At 39.9% G+C, this 20,106-nt stretch overlaps 1 protein-coding gene across 1 annotated transcript in view; it reads left to right on the forward strand.

Moving 5' to 3' along the window:
• The first annotated feature begins 12,280 nt into the window (after positions 1 to 12,280).
• The window catches only part of TAFA4 (TAFA chemokine like family member 4), a 188,531-nt gene continuing 180,705 nt past the window's right edge, over positions 12,281 to 20,106 (forward strand). Inside the window, exon 1 of the mRNA XM_074284142.1 lies at positions 12,281 to 12,401. The gene's annotated coding sequence lies outside the window, so the exon portion shown is untranslated. The remainder of the gene's footprint in view (positions 12,402 to 20,106) is intronic.

The raw sequence follows: 20,106 nt of genomic DNA on the forward strand, positions 1-20,106 counted from the left end.
GAGGCAGAAACTGAGACAGAAGGAGGCTAAATGACTTATCCAGGATCACACAATGTCTGATATGGGATTTGAACTCAGGTTTTCCTGACTTCAGGTCCAATGCTCTATGCAATATATCACCATCTGTAAAAAATTCTTTATACATATTATCTCATTAAGTCCTCACCATAACTCTGTATGGTAAGTGTAGGAACACATATATGGGAGAGCTGTTGCAATACATGGGAACCACCTAACAGTGGTTGCTTAGAGATCCAAACCAGAATGAATCTCCACTTGTGAGAGGATGATACAAGGAGATTGAGAGGCAGTTTCCTTGTCTGACCTCTCTCCTCTTCCCTCTTCCTCCAATTTATCTCGTTCCCAATCTGCAATACCTATGTCAGCAAAGGCTGCCCTGCAACTCCTTCCGATGTTATGACCCACAGCTGTGGAGGCTTTCGGAGAATTGACCTGTCCCTTGACAGGTAGGTACTATGGATTTTATTATCCCCATTTTACAGATGAGAAAACTGAGTCTAAGAGAAGTAAAATGATTTTCCAGTATACAACCATTAAGACAGAATTTGAACTTAGGTCTTTATGATGGAATTTTGATTCAAGTTTGATATCGGGGTGACCATGGGATATAAAATTTAGAATTTCTAGTTAATACAGCTAGTTTTTAAAAGTATATAAAATATAATATGTTAGTTTCAGAGTTCATTTGCTTGTCTGAGTGTCCTGAACTTTATTAGGGTTTTTTGACATGGCTATCAGTATCTCAGTTTTCCCCACCCAAATCCCTGCCCTCCCTTTACAAATAAACATAATCAAGCAAAACAAATCCACACATTGGCCCTAAATGTTCATCTCATTTTCTAACTCAAGGACATTGCTCTTTGTCAGGATGTACGTAGCATGCTTTATCATCTGCTTTCTATAGGAATGATTCATTATTACACTGATGAGCTCTTAAGCTTTCAAAGTTGTTTTTCTTTTCTTGTTGTAGTCATTGTATACATTATTCTCTTGATTCTGCTCACTTCACTGCATCAGATTCATTTTTTACAATCTGATGGATGTGGGCTAGAACCTCACAAGTACTGTGGTTTGAATTTTTCTTTATATTAGTGAGTTGAAACTTTTTTTTCATGTGGTTGATGAAAGCGTGACTGTTCATATCATCTAATCAATTTTCTTTGGGGGAATGGCTCTTGTTTTTATAATATTTGATTCTGTTCCTTAGCTGACCTTTATCAGAAGAACTGTTTACAAAGATTTTCCTCCTAATCCATTATTTGTTGCCTAATTTTACTTGTATTGATTTTTTTGGCAAACGCTTTTCAATTTTATGTCATGAAAATTGTCCATTTTATCTTCTGTAATCCTCTATATACTTGTTTAGTTAAATACTTTTTCTGTATCTATAATCAGAAAGATATCTCTTTCTCTGTTCCTTTAATTTATTCATATAACCTTTTATATGTCTTTCAATTATATATTAGGAGCCTATTGAAATATATGATACCATAGGCTGCTAGGTGGCACAGTGAATATGATATTGGACCTGCAGTCAGGAAGTCCTAAATTTAAATCTTTTCTCAGACACTTACCAGCTGTGCAACCAAGGACAAATCACTCATGGCTTACTGCCTCATTTTCCCATTTGCAAAATGAAGCTAATAGCACCGGCCCTCCCATGGTTGTTATAAGAATAAAATGAAGTAATATTTGTAAAGAGCTTTGTAAAACTGAAAATATTATATTTGCCAATTAGAATTATAGCAACTGCAATTATATTTTTCTAAATCTAATTTCTATAAGACTACTTCCTGGTTTTCTGAGTAGTTTTTGTTGAAATTTTCTTTCTTTCTTTCTTTCTTTCTTTCTTTCTTTCTTTCTTTCTTTCTTTCTTTCTTTCTTTCTTTCTTTCTTTCTTTCTTTCTTTCTTTCTTTCTTTCTTCCTTCCTTCCTTCCTTTCTTCCTTTCTCTCTCTCTTTCTTTCTTTCTCTTTCTTTCTTTCTTTCTTTGTCTCTTTCTCTTTCTCTCTATCTCTCTTTCATCTATCTATCTTTCTTTTAACAGAAGTATTTATTTTCTCAAAAACACTTTCAGCTTCTATTGATATAGTCATGTAATTCTGTTTTTAAAGAATTTACATAGTCTGTTAAAATTGTAGCTTTCCTTGTACTAACTAGGCCAATAATATATTCCTAATATAAATCCAACCTAGCAGTATATTATCTTTTAAACATATCACTATAGCTTCTTTGCTAATATTTGATTCAATATTTTTGAGTTGATATTTTTTGGTTCCTCCCCCCTGCTTTGTCTTTCCTTCACTTAGGGAAGAATTTGATATGTAAAAATAGTTCATGTAACGATAGAATTGGTTGTCCTTTGGATATTTGGATGGGTAAATATTAATGTATGCACATATAATATCCAGATAAATAGAATAACAAATAGATAATTTAAATGATCAGTTTCAAAAAAAGTTTTATGGCGCTTTCTGAGTTTTTCTCTTGGGCATCTTTAAACCCACAATATTTGTTTACAATGTCCAGTGAATTCTGTTTCCTCCTAGCTCCAATTATAGTTTCTAATGTGAAGGTTATGCTTCCTCCTGAACTCTTGCATTAGTTGTTTAGTCCTGGGTTCTTCATCTAAGCATGACAATCTTCCTGCCACTGAGCATAGAGTGCCCTGAGTTGGGATTCCTCTAAAGTACTTCTGGTCTGTGCTAGCAGCTTTCTACCTTTTTCAGCTATACTCATTTCAGATTTTCTGGAAGGATCTCTCGCTTTGGACTGTCTAGTATGGGCTTTTACTTACCCTTTATTTTTTCTTCATTCCTAATTTGGATGAAGATACTGATAAAAGTATTTCTCTTTAGATTTCATAATCATTATTCAATCTGGTGACTTTATTAGATCTTTGCTGGAATATGTGTATGAATGCTGGGGTTTTTTTTTTGGTGACCATTCATCCACAAAGTCATCTTAATCAGAGGCATATACTGTCTTTTCTTTTTAAAAAAATCATTTTGAACTTAAACACAAAAAAGTATATTTCCACATGCACAGTACAACATAAAAGAGGATTCAGTCTAATTTCCATTTCACACTGTTTAGATTAAAAAAAAAAACTAATTAGTAATACACATCATTTTCAAAGCTATGTCTTTTTTCTCCTGGACTTCCTCCTAAGTTTTCTTTTGTTTTCTTCTGTGTACTTCTTAATTTTTTCTCCCTCCCTTTTCACTCTTCCCTAGAGAATGCTGCCATTAAATGCAAATATGTATGTATATGTAAAACAATATCATATAATTTTTTAATCAGTTTTTTCCTCTGGATATGTCCTTTGGAGTTAATTTGAGTATTTATACACTGAAAATGACTTATGCAAATTGTTCTTAGAGCAGTATTTCTGTAAAAATGTATAATGTTCTCTTGGTTCTACTAATTTTACTACTTTATTTCATGCAAGTCTTTTCATGTTTTTCTAAAATCAACCAATTCATCATTCCTCATCTCATAGTAGTAGTCCATTACTATCATATATGACAACTTGTTTAGTCATTTTGCAATTGATGGGCCACTGCCTTTATTAATGTAGCTTGAGATCACAATAGTTTTCTAGGCTGCTGCACCTAGTGTTGATTCACAGAAAGCTGTATAAGATCCTTGGACCTTTTTCAGATATATTTCTACCTCCACCATCTTGTACTGTGATTGATTTTTTTGAACTAAACGCATTATACAGCCCATTATTCCCCAGAAATTCATTCTCTTGTCTATTATCTCAAGAAATATCTTCATTTTACACTATGGATCTCCTTTCACTTTTCTGGGTCACCATATATTCTAGGAATTTAGTAATGCTTATATTATTTTTATCTGTTTAAAAAGTAATATTATATTATATGTTTGAGCCATTCAATAGGATAAAGATGAAAATGAACCTTTTGGTGCTATTTGTATTAATTTTCATTTTGTTGAAGTTTTGAGTAAGGGTAGTTAACTGACAATTAAGACCATGAGTTGAGAGGAAGAAGACAAGGGAGAGAAGACACTACTCAGAAGTGCTTTTTACATTATTAAAGATCATGGTAGGGGGTACCAGCCCTGAAGACCTGATTTCAAATATGGCCTTATACACTTAACTATCAAACTGTGTGACCTTAGGCAAGTCACTTAACCCCAATTGACTCAGCAAAATAAATAAATAAATAAATAAAAATCTTGGTAAATTTGCAGAGATATGGGGTCAGCAGGAAGAGTATGGTAATAGAAATCAGCTTAGAAATCTACTAGAGAAGATTTTCAGTACATGGTCTCATGTAAAGGACTGAAACTCTGAGTTGATGCACTGAGGTTAGACAACAGATCACTTAAGGCTAATTACCAATTGGACAATACTCTGTTAGCATATACTTGGAAAATGGCCCTTCCCACTATTCTGTGCTGGTTCAATCTTTTGGTGTATACAGAGAATTGTGGGAAGGATTAGGGGGTGGAGTAAGATGAGCCAGAGTCACCTTTGGTGGTAGAGAAGAAGAAAGATGGTCGTGGAGATCTTGTGTCCCTTCCCTTCACTTCTACCCCTAAAGACCAAGAATAAAGACCAAGGACTTTTGCTTATCCTGCCTCCAGCTGATTCTAAGGCATCCAGGGTGTTAACTTGGTCTTCATAGTCTCATATTTTGGCAAAGGCATTCTTATAATGAGGGTGTCCAGAGGTAGGCAGTTAGGGTGTGAAGGGCATCAAGTTTATGCCAAAGGAAGATACGATGAGATACCTTGGGATGTTTAGAATGGAGAATAGTGGGATATGTTAGCTATGTCTAAGGGGTCAGAGGGCAGCTATGTGAAAGAAAGTTTTGGATAGTTCTGGTTGGACTGATAAGGCAGAACTAAAAGTATATGATAAAAGTTGCAGGGAGATTAATTTAAGCTCAACAGAAGAAGAAACTAACTAACAACTAGATGAATTCTTGAAAAAGTGATGGGATCACCAAGAGGATGCTGGGGATTCATTGACAGTCAGAGGATTCTTGTTTATATATGGGATAGACTCATGATCTCTGGAGTCCTTTTACAGTTCTACCATTCTATGATGCTGATCTGAGATTCAGGATCAAGGATATTGCAAATATGAGAAGTACAACTTGGAGATCACTAAATTTTCATCGGAATGTAGAAAGATATTATAGAGATTTTCTGTTTTCTCCAGGTTCTATGTTTATTAAAACCTCCATATTTAGTCTAGTCCTCTAATCAGACTATCGATGACTAGAGGGTCTGAAACAACTCTGCTGCAGAAGGAAATCAGAGAACAATTCACAAGTATTTTTCTTTTATATCTTGGAGGATTTATGTTGGAGAGTGAGAAAGGAATTATTTGGAATATATTTGCTTTCCAGAGGTAGAAGCTCATGTTTCTTTTTCTCAGTGCAATGGTCCTGGCTAACGAGAAAGAAAGTAGTATAAGTGAACTGGTACCAGGACTACTGTATAGTGGTATTAGGAAGATCTAATTACTACTAAACATATTTTTTTCAATTTCCCTGATCCAAACTTCTTATCCATTAAACTGCCACAAAAACTGATATCCCCACCATCAGCTTTTGCAGTAAATTATTGAATCTAAGAGGCTTCTTAATGAATCACTTAATTGACAAGCACTTATGAAATGCCTACTGCGTACCAGGCACTGTTGGTTGATGGTTGTCCTTCATTCTTGAAGAGGATCACAGGGACATCACTATGCTAGAGTCGAATTACAGTGTATCCAACTGTGGATGATTAGACCAATATGAGCTTGAATGCTCTGCCACAGGTCAGACAGAAATATTCCTTATGGACATTTGGGGTGGCTTCTCTAATTTTACAGATCTTGCATTTCCTTTGGGCTAATTCAATTCTGCTTTGCTCAGAGAACACAGCACCTAGTTTAATGAGCGTATACTGTGGTAGGTGGTGCTGTGCCATTGTCTCCCATGTTACTCAATTGATTTTAAAGTTCTTAAGAGATCCCTTGAGAGTATCCTTATATACACACATGTATATATATATATATATGTTATATATATGCACATATATATGTTTTATATATATATATATGTTGTATATTTTAGCGAGTACACATTTAACCTCTGAACAATGTGGCCATTCTGATGGAGTTGTCTTCTCTGAAGTAGAGGTAGAATGCTTGGCAGTTTAGTTTGAGAAAGGGCGTCCAGATCTTCAGAATTGTCCTAAGACAATTCAAATGGAAGTGATTCAGTTTCCTGGCATGGTACTGGTACCAGGTACAATGTACTAGAGACACAAAGACAAATATGAAACTGTCCCTACCCTTGAGGAGTTTAATTCTCTGGGTATAAATGTACAGATGTTAATTAGTTAACTAGCATTTATTAAATGTCTACTATGTTGTGCTTAGTGCCGGGAATACAAAGAAAGACAAAAAAGGTCCTTGTTCTCAAAGAACTTACTGCCTAAAACAGACAAAAAATGAATGCAAGGTAATTTTGATGAGAGGAAACCCTAGTTTGGGGGGGAGGTCAGAAAAGATTTCATGTAAGAATCAGTGTTTGAGAAAAGCTTGGTAGAAGACTTGGGGTTTAAAAGGGGTTCTAAGCCTAGTGAGATGCTTGGACCAAGATGCAGAAATAGCTGATGAAGTGTGATATGTGAGCAGCAACAAGAACAGTTCAGCCGAACCATCAAGAGTTACTAGGAAGGCATGACAGGCTGAGATTTATTAATTTGGACAATTTTATCAGAGTAGCTGCAATTACTTGTCTGGCCCATAGTAAGCATTTAACAAATGCTTGTTGACTGACTGACTCATTGACATATGTAACAGGAGATGGGATAGATACATTTCAATGGAAGGGAGGGAGATGGGGAAGGTATGAGCAAAGGATGAAGGATGGGTTAAAAAAGGAAAACCATTGGGGTTTTTGGCAACCGGGGAGCAACTTAAAGATGCTGAGCGTCTGTGGAGGGAAATCATTGCAGAGAGGATGTCCAAATGGAAGGTGATGAGTTGCTTACTTCATAATTTTTCCTAGGGCTGACCATGGCTGGAATCTATCTTTGAGGCTGTTTCCATTGTATAATCATTAAAAATGTTCTTCCATTGTGGTTCCATATATTCTTATTATGCTAATTTGCTCTGAAGTAGTGCTCTCATACACACTGTAAATTATTAAAGTGGTGTGGTCAGGAACAGGAAGGATGGCTACACCCACCCAGGCCTTCCTCCCAAAGATAATGGCCAGACCTTGTTTGATTTCCAGAATTTTAAAACAAGGTTGACCAGCCTTCAATGTAGGAAATAATAAAGAGGCTAAAAGGCTGCCCACTTCCTGGTTAAAACTGGGATCCTGGGCTGGGCAGAATAAGCTAATGGGTTTAGTTTCACATCTTTTCACTGCTACAAGTTCCCTGGTTTTCCTCCTGACCAGCAAGCACCATGGGGAACCAACCAGAATAGAATCTGATACACATAGCACAGATGCGGCCGTGTTTAGATCTGCATTCCCATCGCAAGATAGTTTATCCTTCTCTTTGTAAAGCAGCCAGGGCTCAGATCTATCCTAGAGTTAGGTCAGGCAGCCTATTGGAGAAAGGGGAAAAGTCTTCTTCGTTCTTCTGTATCATATTGAAGAGGTATTGCTGTGAGTCAATGAAGAATCTTGCTCTGGGAAGGGCCAATAACATTGCCTCTGAGCACATCGAGCAACAGAATGGACAATGAAACCAGACTAAAATCAGGTGTTCCTTTTATCAGAAAAATTGCAGGTTTCACTTTGAGACAGGAGGAAAGTAGGACAAAATAAAAGTGAATCTTCAATTCTGGACATTTACAAGGTAAATAAAGAGTTGAAGAACAAGTCATTCAAAGCTTATAAGCTACAAGAAAATGATGTAGTATTATGTAAAGGGGACAAAGGTCTCACATGACACTGTCAGTGTACACTGTCAGCTTGAATATCCCCCTCCAGTGTTTTTGTTACTCTCTGGAGACTTCAAGTTGCATTGCAGAAGTTGGAAGGACAAGTGAAAAGGGAAATATTTTTCCTAAGACCCAGAAATATTGAGAGGGGGATATTCATTTGAGGGAAGGAAAGGCTGCTTCCACATTGAACTAGGGGGAAATTGAATGAAATTTAAGTTTTCTTACCTGAAACAGGAGTAACTGAGGAAGGGGAGAGGTGAACCTGAAGGTCTTATACTTGTCTATGTAATTTGGCCCATTTTTTTTATCCCAACAACTCAGAGCTGCTTACAGACATCTCTAGAAGCATGTGACCAGCGTATTTATACCCTAAGAAGACAATGCTTACCTGAAGCAACTACAGTGGTCAAAATTCATCAGCTGACAGCAGCAGATTTGTAAATGATAAGTATCAGCAGAAGGTAGAGTTTCAGTAGATACTATTTATATTGGTTGAGTATTCAGGGCTTCTTAAATTTTTTTCCCACTGGATACCCCATTTCATCGAGAAATCTTTACATGGCTCCAGGTATATAAGGTATGTAAAATAGGTCTAGAAATCAAACATTTACTGATAATAAATTATAATTTCTCCATCCTCATGTTCAGTTACTTGACCATGTTGCTTATTTAATTTGCAGTTAAATACTTTATTTGATTTATGCTTTTTGTTTGGTCTTTTGTTCAAAAAGAAAGAAAGAAAGAAAGAAAGAAAGAAAGAAAGAAAGAAAGGAAGAGGGACTGGAGCCAAATATCTTCTCCTTACATTGAATCCAGATTGTGGCATGAACCTAGAGTTGAGTGAGATATCCATTACAATTGTTTTGTTATATAAGTGCATTTTGCCTTTTCTAGTTTTTATTCAGTTATTTTTGATAGGTACAAATAAAGAGTTATGCTAGAGTAGGAAAGGAATTGGTAAAGCTTTGCTACATTTCACTTTGTGGTAACAAAATTTTGTTAGTAGGATAGGAAAGCTGAAATGTTTTTCTTCACAGACACAAGCGAATCATAATGGGATGGATTAAATGCCTGGACATACAGGGTACTGAATAGAATATTGTTATGTGAACAAATAAGTAGAAATAATTCTCATTTTCTTGAAGTTCGCAATGGAAAATTCACATATCAGTATGGATGAACAGATGGAGAATGTTCACATTGAGATCTAGGCAAGTAAAGCATTTTTGGAAACTTCTGTGTCTGCTTCTTTCATGTGTCCTTTCTATTTGGAAATATGGAAAATTTGAGCCAATTTCTAATAGCCTTTCAGTCTCAATGTAGTTTAAGCTGACAGCAAATAGGACAAGTGTGAGGGCTCTAGAATGAATAAAAGGAACCTTTCTAAGAGCAAAGATTAAAATGGAGGACTTCATTTCACCTCATTCTAAGCACCCTCCCATCCTGAATCTCTTGAAATCTTTCCCTTCTTATAAAGTCCATTTCAGATGCTACAATCAAGCTTTCCCTGATTCCCACTCCCATTTTCCCCACAGAATGATGTCTCTTTCCCAAGTCTCTTAAAATGTTTGGCACTTCTCCCCTGTACTTATTTCAATCTAATATTTATAATAGTCATTTATGTGTCTGTCATATCTTCTACTAGTGACTGTAAACTTTCTGAGGGTAGAGTTTATAATTCATTTATATTTCCTGCCCCCCTCTCCCCTTCCCCCCCATTACTACAGTCACTACTTATAACAGGTGTTTGATTAAATGTTTGTTAAATGAATGAATGAGATCTTATTATAAGATAAGATGTAATAAGATATCTTTCTGCCCTTGGTTATTTTTTAAAGATTTAGTCTGCAAAATTCAGTTCATCAGTAACTGGCTAATTAGTGGAAATTGGCAGGTACCTTACATCAAGATTGTTAGTGAAATGTGCTTCATGTAGCTTCCACTCTATTGTTATCCTGTTGTTTGTTCTTTCTTGAAGAGGACTGAGATATCTGGGAGGTGATGCATGCAAATGAATTGGATTGGAGGGAGGGAGGGCTGTGCAAAGTCACCAACTTTACTTTCTCTTCCAGAGCCATCTGGGTCCAGTGGTATCCTAAAAGATAATATTCAAAGGTGGGTGGTCTTTCCAGAAAGAAATAAAAAAGATCTTTAATGCTAGTTTACTGGAGGCTTATTAACTTGTTCCTTTTCAGAAAATCCAAAAGAAAACTCAGAGATAGAAGGTTGGGACAGTAAGACCACTCCTTGCTTTAAAGGATACCCCAAATCTCTCAGGATGTCACATGGACGGGATTTTTCTGAGCTTCTGAAAACAAGTACCACAACAGAAACTATGAGCTTGCAACATGCTATATTATTAGGTTCTGAGACTACGAATGAGAAAGAATAAAACAATGAACACATATAAAATATGTACAAAACAAATATAAAGTTTATAAGCACAAATATATACAAAATGTGCAAGAGAGTTTAGAAAGGAGGAAACTAACACTTGGGGGGGGGATCAGTAAATGCTTCATGAAGAAGATGGAGTTTAGTTCCATTTTAAAGGAAAAGAAGGATTCTTACAAAGTAAAATGAGCATAAGATAATTAGGTGGTGGAGTAGATTGTATGCTAGGCCTGGAGTAAGGAAAGCTCCTCTTCCTGAGTTCAAATCTGGCCTCAGACACTTGGTAGCTAGCTGTGTGACCCTGGGTAAATCACTTAACTGCTTCATTTCCTCATCTGTAAAAAGAATTGGGGAAGGAAATGTCAAATTATGCCAGTGTCTCTGCCAAGAAAACAAAAGATGAGTGCATTTTGAACCATGGGGATGGAGGGTCATTAATGAGGACCAGAGAAAGGTCAACTTGGCTGGATGGCAGGGATGGCAGAGGGAGGAATGTCCAATGAGATTGGAAAGACAGGTTGGAGCCAGATTGTGAAGGGTTTTAAAAACATCAACAGGAGAGTTGCTATTTTCTCCTCGAGGTTCTAGGAAGCCAGTGAAGTTGTTAGGAATAGTCCAACCCGGAAGCTATGGTTTCCCGTCACCTCTGAGTCTTTTTCTTTTGGCCAAATGAGGATAATGAATTTTTCTTAAAGTTTTTTTTTTCGTTTGATGTCAACTTGGCAACGCTGCAGTCTTGGGCTGTGTTGGCCCACTTTTCCAGTGGAAGAAGAGCTTCGGGCTGAAGTGTTAAAGGAAGATCAAAATAATATGGCAAGAGTAGTGGCGGGCGCAGCTGAGAGGCCAGAGGTGGTTGGCATGAAAGTCATTATGTCAGGGCAGAGGGCAATCGAGGAGGACCAGACAAGCTTTGGGGTATTCGAGGGTCTCGGAGGGGAGTTTTTTTTTTTGGAGACGTGCGAGAAGGTTACATAAGCGCATGAATTATATATGCATGCACTACTTGCTGCTGTGTATAATAATGCTTGTTTGTAAACTGCTGGAAGGCCCGGGGATAGCGAGGGCGTGCTCATCTAAGTCCAGCTACCAGAGGCTGCCTCGGAGGGTTTTTCCCAGCTCCAGGTAGGGAGAATACTCTCCGTCCTTCCCTCCAGACCCTTGGGATCGCGTCCCTTCCAGCCCTACCCGCACCGGCTCCGTTTCCCGAGTGAGGCTGTTTGGAGAAGGGGAGGACAGAGCAATAGAGGAGGAGGAGGGGGGGGTGAAGGGACGCGCCAGCAGGCGGGGGCGGTGAGTGACACTGCCCACGTGGACAGCTGCCGAGCGGGCGGAGGGGTAGAGGATGAGGTATGGGGGGGGTGGTTGTCCAGTAAGGCCCTGGCCAATCAGGTGGGTCCTCGGCGGGGGCCGGCTCCAGGCAGTGCTCCTCCGCTCTCTCCAGGCTCCAGCCGCTCTGGCTGAGTGGTTGGGGATCGCGCCCGCCCAGCTGCGCCCCTCGACGGGAGGCTGACCGGGAAGGAAGACGCTCGGCCCGTCGACATTCAGCGTTGTCCCGGCTTGCTTTTCTCTGGTTATTTACGTGGCAGTCCCGCAGGGAGCGAGCTTCCCGCTTCTCTCTTGGGCGAGACTTGCGAACTTCGGTCTTTTTCGCGCCTCCCGGGCAGGGCGGCAGAAGATGGCAGAGTTGAGAAGACCCAGGACCCCCGGCTGGGTTTTCTCAGGCCCCTAGGGAGGCGAAGGCTCAGTTGCCCGGACTCCCGGGATCGGCCCCAGTTTGCCTGACTCCTGAACTCCCCGTCCGCCTCCCCTTCTAGAGCCCGAGTTGGCATCAGGGGCCCTTCTCCCTGCCCCCTCCCAAACTGGGGTAGCTCGGCCACAGCTCTCCCTCTCCGGGACAGAGCTCCCTCATCACGGGTTTTGAAGTCATGTAACAGAAGTGGCGGAGAGCGAGGGGCAGCCAGACGTCAGGCTGCCAGAGCAGAGGTTGTGTGAATCGCGAAGCTGTCGGTCCCGACCCTCCTCCGCTACGGTCCCAGCCCGTCTGCCTCTCCCAGGTAAGAACTGGCCCGGGGGTGGGAGCAGCGCGGGCCGCTCGAGAGATGATTGTTGGGGAGACAGAAAAGGTCTGAATGCCCGGAGCTGGAGCGCAGGCAGAGGAGCCCCCCGAATTTGGAAAGCGGTGTAGAGAAATTAGGTTAGGGGGAGCACGACAGGGAGCAGCCGGCGCCCGGGGAGCGCCCCGAATCGGTGCGCTGCATCCCGGCACCTAGGCACAGTCCGGAAAGCTGGAGTGTGGAAAGGGGTTGTGGGGTTCGTTTTGAGGGGAGAGGAAGGCTCAGCGGTGTGGCGCCCCAAACCAGGGAGCACTTCGAGGCAAGAATGAGGAGAGCTGGGGGGTCGTAGGATGTCCACTCCATGCCGGGCAGAATCGCCGGGGGATGCGCCCGGATGTGCAGGGCACTGAGCAGCGGCTCTGGGCAAGAGGGGATTGGGGTCGGCTCTCTGGCTCGTTTCCTCACTCCTGGCCTGGGGGGGGGGGAGACGCTGGAGCAGCGGGACCTGGAGCCAGCGGCTTTCACCTCCGCAAGGCCCCCCGGGGCTAACCCAGCTTCTTCTACTCTTTCGAGTTGGAGATGCTCGGTGCCTCAGTCCCAGAGGAAAAGCGAGAGACGTCCAAGTTGGCGCAGTTGCCAGTCCCACACGGAACCTGGCTGCTCCACGCCCCCGCGCCCCTCCCAACCCAAACCAAGCTCCCCACTGAGCCTCTTTCCCCAACCTTCCGGTGCTCCCAGGGACATTGGTCTGGGGGCTTCTCAGAGAGAAATACAGACCCAGATCTCTCCCCGCTTGCCGCTCCGTTCCCCTGCCTCCCAGCTCTCCTCCTCCTTTATTTTGCCCATTCATACTGACAGAAAGCGCGATTGCTGTGTTCGCTCTTCCCCTCCTCCTCCTGTGCCTTCTCACTTTGTTTCTTTGAGACTTGTAGAATCCGAGGGAGACACCCCGAGCGCCGCTTGCTTTTGTTGCAAAAGAACTTTAGCACGCAGAGGTTGGAGCGGTTAAGAATGATCTGATAATAAATCTGGCAAGGAAAGGAACGAACATGGGGGGGAGGGGGAGAAAGAGGAAGGAGGACGAGGGGAGCACAGGGAATGGGGAGGTCAATATATGGGGCAGGCCTGGGGGAGGTGGAGTGCTTGTGGGGTAGCCTGATGCCCCGAAATTTGTCAGTAGTTCAATCCTTTCCGCCTCGGATCGTCTCCCCTTCGACCTTTAAGATGCTGGAAGCATCCACCTCTCCAGTCTTGCTGTGGCTGATTTGATTTGACAGGCAAAGACGCGCCGCTGGGATGGACGGATCCGATCCTTTATCCCTCGCCTGATGCCTGTGACATATCCCGGGCAGAGTGGCTGAAGACAATAGCTCGTGTCCCGCTGGCAGCCCCCAGCCCCCTCCGACTCCCGCAAATGAATGGCTCTGCTTTCTGATCACACACTCTAGATTGGGTTAGATCCCTCCAGACGCCGAGCCCTAGGAGCGGTTTGTCTGCGATGTGAGCTGAGGTGTCGTAGGGAACGACTTGAAAGTGTCTTTTCGAACCTGCTTTGTATGTGGAACTCCCTCCGTAGAATGAGAATATCAGCGGCCACCGCGGGCCGAGGCGTTATCCGAGCATCCTCCCAGCCGCCCGCCGGCCAGAGCATCACAATATGGAACACGCAGCGTTTGTGAGAATAAATCAGTGGGCAAGCGTGCGCGCCTTCCATAGGAAAACCACGCTCGCTAAGTGCAGTGACTTGTTTCCGAGGGCATTGTGCAGGCTCGTTAGAAGTAACGATAACTTAGATGCTCTAAAAAGGACCCCAGGAGTTGCCTTGGATGGCGCTTGTCAGTTGCCTCCGAGCTTTTGCTCGGCTGCTTCCTAATTTACCAATCAGAATCCTGGGATGCTGAGGGCTTCGGCCAGGGCCCCTTACGTGCAGGTGGCCGAGTCTTGGGCTTTACCTGAGCTCGGTTTGGTCTTCCCCGCAATTATTTACGCTTCCCTCACTGAGCGTTAGTGCCAGCAGAAATCATTTGCATTTGGAACAATACTTTCCACCGGCTCCTGGACTTTTTCCTGCAAAAAAGCTACCCCATTCAGAGAATCACTTGCTGCGCATTTGTTGGAGTTTAGTTTGAGTTTGCAAACAGACAAATAACTTGGGGGAGTTTTTAATTGCTCTCATCAGCTTCAATCTGTATATATATATATATATATATATATATATATATATATATATATATATATATATATATATACATATATATGTATATATACATACATAGATATAGATATAGATATAAATATATAATATAATAAATATATAATATAAATCTAATAATATAATATAAAAATAAATAAATAAATATATATTAACAGTAGGGAGTTTCTATGGCCACTTGTATTCCAAATATTTCTAATCAGTTCTTTTTAGAGAGATGTATTGTTGGGTGACCTAGATCTACTGAATTTGATCATGATTATCTGCTTGGTCCACAACTCTTCTCAGATGGTCATATTCTCTATTCTACTCATTCATTTAATACAGTATTTTCTTATGGAAATGATGTGTTGATGCTTAAGATATTAAAACTGCATTTGTGGAGATTAACACAGGAGTATGACATCATCACCAGCCAATCCTGTGACTGTCTTGAGCAAACATTGACAAAAGTCACATTATCATACAAGCAAGGGAGTCCGAGCTACTTCTAAGTATGAAAATGGGGGGGGGGGGAAAGAAGTGATTATTGTAACACTCAGTTCTTAATTAAGGGCTGAGGGGGAGAGTTGGGGGGATTTCTGTGTTCAGAATACAGTTTCAGGATTGTGGGCTCACAAATATATAATGACATTTTCATCAATATACTTTTCATATCTTTCATTTAACATCTTCCCCTTCTCTTTTGCTAAGTTCCTCGTGTCCCTAGCCTATATTTGAGACTGTTGTCCCATAACTATTTTGAGATTATTTTGGTAAATGGGCCAACCCTTTGATATTTTTGTCCACAGGACAGATGAAACAGTTACTTATAATTCAGATATTTGATATTATATAAATAGCATGCTCAGTACACTGGGATGGCTTTAGCTCAAAAGACACCATCAAGGAGACAGTGTAATTATTCAACAGGTAATGAATCAATAAACTTTTATTTATTGAAAGTGCCTACTATGTGCCAGGCACTTTTCTAGATGCTGTCATTTTCATCTAATCTAATGCCATCTTCGGCGAGAGGATCTGATGAAGTAGAGAAGTCTGTAAAGGTACTTGTGAAATTGTTTTCCACACATTAGCCATTTTAAAGCAATTTTTTTTGTAATGAAAATGTTTTTAAAGAGCCCTGGCTCTGAAATACACATTAATCCTGATAATAAGGTGGCTGAAATTGGAGTGTATGGATGTGCCCCATTGTTGCATTCTCTCTCAGGCGACATCTTAAAGCCCCTCAAAAATGAAGGCTATATCCCTTGATAATAACCATTCAGCTTAAATTAAGTCAATGCTCTTCTCTTTCCTATCTTCTCTCCTTCCTTCCCCAATCCACTACAACTTCTCTCTCTGATATAATCATGAAATAGCAATAGTTCACATTTATATAGTGCTTAAGGTTTGCAAACTAAATTTTATACATTATCTCATGTGATAGCTGAGTTATCTCTTTTTTATTTTGAAATAGGTATGGTTTAAGGATCCAATCTTAGGACTCTAGAAGGGGCCTGAGAGAGCAACTAGGCTAACCTTTTTATTTCACAAAAGAGGAGATTATGGTCCAGGGACACAAGATGACATGCCTGTAATTGTGTAGAAAACAAATGAGGGAACCAGGACTAGTGCAGGTCTTTTGATTGATCCCAGTGTGTTTTTCCAATAAGAGTTGTGGGTAGGACTTTATTAGGAGGCTAAAAGAACCCTTCTCTTTGGTTATGTATAATGGCATAAACTAATTTTGACATCATCCACTTATGTTGCTACTAACACAATCATCATGGTTGTACCTCTATACCTGAGTATCTTGATAGTTGAATAGACCCAGGAGGCAGCAAATGCGGTATTGGGAAAGGTGTTCCAAACCTAGAGCCCTGGTTTTCATTCTTATTTCTAATACTTCAGATTTCTGGATTTTAGATTCCTCATCTGAAAAATTCAATTCAATCAAATAAGCATTTATTAAGTTATTATTTATTATTATTTATTCAGAAATAAAATAGTTTATATTCTACAGGGGTGATGCTACTTATATAATCCATATCAGTGGGTTCCTATGAAAAAAGCACTTTGTACACCTTAAAACATGACAATAGAGTGATCATTAATAGTTATATGAATTATTATTAAGAATTATGTATTCCTTTGAGGTATTTGAAGCATTTTATATGCATCAACTTTGGCTTCACAATAACACTAAGAGGCAGGTGTTATCATCCCCTTTTACAGATAAGGAAACTGAGGCACCAAAAAGTAAAGCATTTCACAGAGGTCACACAGCTAATAAGAGTCTGTGATAGAATTCTGACCCAATTCTTGTTTCCAAGCCTAGCATAACACTGTGCTGAAAAGACTGGGATCTATAAATGTGTGAGATGGAACAGCTATCTCAGTATAAATATATTACCACTGGGGGAAAAACAATGATGTTTCAGTAATGTCATCTTTGTATGTAAAAGACAATTTTTAATAAATTAAAGTCATATTCTCTTTTTTCCTTTAATGCACTTAAAACGCCTTTTAATTCTGATTTTTGAAGAAAAAAAGAAGAAATTCTACATATTCACTGGTGTGATTAAGAATAATGGTAACTGACATTTATATAAGGTTTAAAAGTTTTAAAGGTATACGTATACATGATTCCAATGGAGCTCTAACATTATCCTTTGAGGTAAGTGATAGAGGAATTATTATCTCCATTGTACTGATGAGAAAACAGCCTCAGAGAAGCTAGTGAATTTAGTCACAGTCACATAGCCAGTGGCTGCCAAAGATAGAATTTGAGTTCAAGCCTTCTTAGCTTCACTTCCAATACTATTACACCATGTCTCTTGTTGTCTTATGTGCCATGGGACAGATCGCTTACTGTCTCTGAGCCTTTTCTGTAAAAGGAGAAAGTTGGATTAGATGCTCTTCCTACCGAGATTGGATTCTTTTATTCAATATCAAGAAAATTCAGAAACTCCAGAAATGTGTGGATTACCAATTTGCAGAGTCAGAATAATAAAATCAGACTGAACATAATTTATTATTTTTTGATGCTTCAGAAAGCACTTCAGGGTCCCACAGGGCCTCTGGGCCATGTTAGTCTGAGCATCAACTGTCATTGCTCTGAAGCTTGTGATAATCTTGGTTGGTTGAGAATTCTGGGTAATTGAATCCTTATGATAAAGAAATACACTCTTTGTCCAGGTTATGATATACAGGGGTGCCATATGTGTCTATTGCTGAGACTGTCGATGCTATTTCTAATACTTCTGATTAAAATCTTTCGAGAGAGGGGAGAAATATGGAGGCTCTTTGTTTTTGTGAAAGCAAATAAACTGATAAGGTCAGTTTTCCTTGCAGATTTACAGACAATATCAAGATAAGTACATTCAATATTTTATTTTGGCCATTGCCTCACAGGAAATAAGAAAGGTTGATGCAGGTTTGTTAGAACGGTCTCCAGAAATCTAGTTGGAGAGTCATGTTTACAGAGACACTGCTAGAGAGATTGGTGAATATCCATGATTGCACCATTTAACTTAAAAGGAATTCTACCACTTACTTATAGATTGATGTATTGTCAAAAGACCCCAACTCCCTATATCCAACTCTACATAACATTAGCCTTCCAGAAATTAGGCTGTAAGGAGTGGATCTAGGAAGAGTTAACCTTTGGATAACTTCTTCATGTCCCCTAGCTAGACAAGAAAAAGTATTCATCGGGTGGCAGTGAAGTATCCTTCTTGCATAAATGGCTATGTAAATGTAATTTGTGAATTTTTAAATCAATTCAGTACTTGAAATCTACAACTAAAACAAAGACTAGGAACAATTAAAAAAACAAAAATATCTTAATAAAAGGAGTCTTGTCAGGAGAAACCTGATAGAATTCTGATTTATTTTTTCATGGCAATTGTATTAGACAAAGAATTTAATAAGTTTATTTATTTATTTAAATAATTTATTTTTTAAAAAAATTACAAATTATTTAAATAAATAATATTTATAATTTAATAAATAGGCACTCTGCGTAGCACTGAAGATACAAATACAAGCAAAAAGAAAGATAGTGCCTATGCTTAAAGAGCTTACAGTCTAATACAGGAAGACAACAAACAAGAGGGAGTAGGTAGGATGTAGGGAGAAGGTCCCCATGTTAGGAAAAGGCTGCTAGTAAAGAGGTGGAGAAATCTGAAGAGTGATTTGATCTGGGAGTAAAGTATTACTGGGATTTCTCATGAGATTGTAGTCTAGAATAGGGACTCATTGATTCACCAATCAGAAGAGCAGCTCTCATTATAGATTTTATTTGCTTTTATAATCATGAGATATGATAGAAGGCTCTTTCTTGGAAATTTCACTCTGCCAACCAGACAAGCAGCAATCATTTATTAAGAGTTTACTATGTGCCAGATATTGAACTAGCTGTACAAACAAAAGGCAAAAACATGATCCTTGCCCTTAAGGAGCTCACATTAGAATGAGGAATGTTTTCTTTTAACTTTTTGCCTTCTTTGTTATAACATCCTAAATTAGAGCTGAAAGAACCTTAGAGACGCAATACTGTGACTCCTCATTTTACAGATGTTGAGAAAGAGACATAGCAGACAGAGATAGAGAAAGATGAAGTGTGTATGTGTGTGTGTGTGTGTGTGTGTGTGTGTGTGTGTGTGTGTGTGTGTGTGTGTGAGAGAGAGAGAGGGAGAGAGAGAGAGAGAGAGAGAGAGAGAGAGAGAGAGAGAGAGAGAGAGAGAGAGAGAGAGAGAGGAGAAAGAGATAGAGACAGAAAGATGGAGAGACAGAGACAGTGAGACAGAAATAGACAAACAAATGGAGAGGGGAAAGAGAGACACACAGCCAGACGGAAACAGAGATGCAGAGAGAGTCAGAGACACAGAGAAAGACATATAGTGAGAATTACATACAGTGAGAATTAGAGAACGAGAGACAGATAGATAGAGACAGACAGAATGGAAGAGAGATGGGAGCGGGGAGAGGAAATGACAGAACTTAGACTACCATGCCAATGTAACTTATGATAATGGCCAATGGGTTTTCCATGTTTCCATTATTAGAATCTCTAGGAGTCCTTATTTTATCTTCCCAAAATATTTTGGCTCCATATCCTCAGAGTTCTTTAGCCACAACTAGGGGTTGGATGAGGTTGGATTGATCATCTAGTCCAAACTTCTTTTACAGATGAAAAAACTCAAGTCTTTGAGAGGTGAAGAAAAATTTCCAAGCCAATTCAGTTTGAATTTGAGAAAGTTCAGCTCCTTCACTTTTGTCAATGGCCTCTGAAGACAGATACTTGGTCCTTGAGCTTGAATTTTGGAACTGAGTATAATCTTTCTTTATCTTTCCCTCCCTCCTTCCTTTCCCCCCTTTCCTTTCTTTCTTCTTCACTCCCTTCCCCATCATTCCCTCTCTCTCTCTTTTGCTTTCCTTCCTTCCTTCCTTCCTTCCTTCCTTCCTTCCTTCCTTCCTTCCTTCCTTCCTTCCTTCCTTCCTTCCTTC

This window comes from Sminthopsis crassicaudata, chromosome 1, assembly GCF_048593235.1.
Source record: "Sminthopsis crassicaudata isolate SCR6 chromosome 1, ASM4859323v1, whole genome shotgun sequence".
Taxonomy (NCBI): Eukaryota; Metazoa; Chordata; class Mammalia; order Dasyuromorphia; family Dasyuridae; genus Sminthopsis; species Sminthopsis crassicaudata.